The following is a 387-nucleotide window of genomic DNA, read 5'->3' on the forward strand; positions in this document are numbered from 1 at the left end:
TATAAGATACATATTTTAGTGTATTGTTTATAAGATACATATTGTAGTGTATTGTTTATAAGATATATATTGTAGTGTATTGTTTATAAGATATATATTGTACTGTATTGTTTTAAGATATATATTGTACTGTATTGTTTATAAGATACGTATTGTACTGTATTGTTTTAAGATATATATTGTACTGTATTGTTTTTAAGATATATATTGTACTGTATTGTTTTTAAGATACATATTGTAGTGTATTGTTTTTAAGATACATATTGTAGTGTATTGTTTATAAGATATGTATTGTACTGTATTGTTTTAAGATATGTATTGTAGTGTATTGTTTATAAGATATATATTGTAGTGTATTGTTTATAAGATATATATTGTACTGTATTG

This window comes from Lampris incognitus, chromosome 7 (genome assembly GCF_029633865.1).
Source record: "Lampris incognitus isolate fLamInc1 chromosome 7, fLamInc1.hap2, whole genome shotgun sequence".
NCBI lineage: Eukaryota > Metazoa > Chordata > Actinopteri > Lampriformes > Lampridae > Lampris > Lampris incognitus.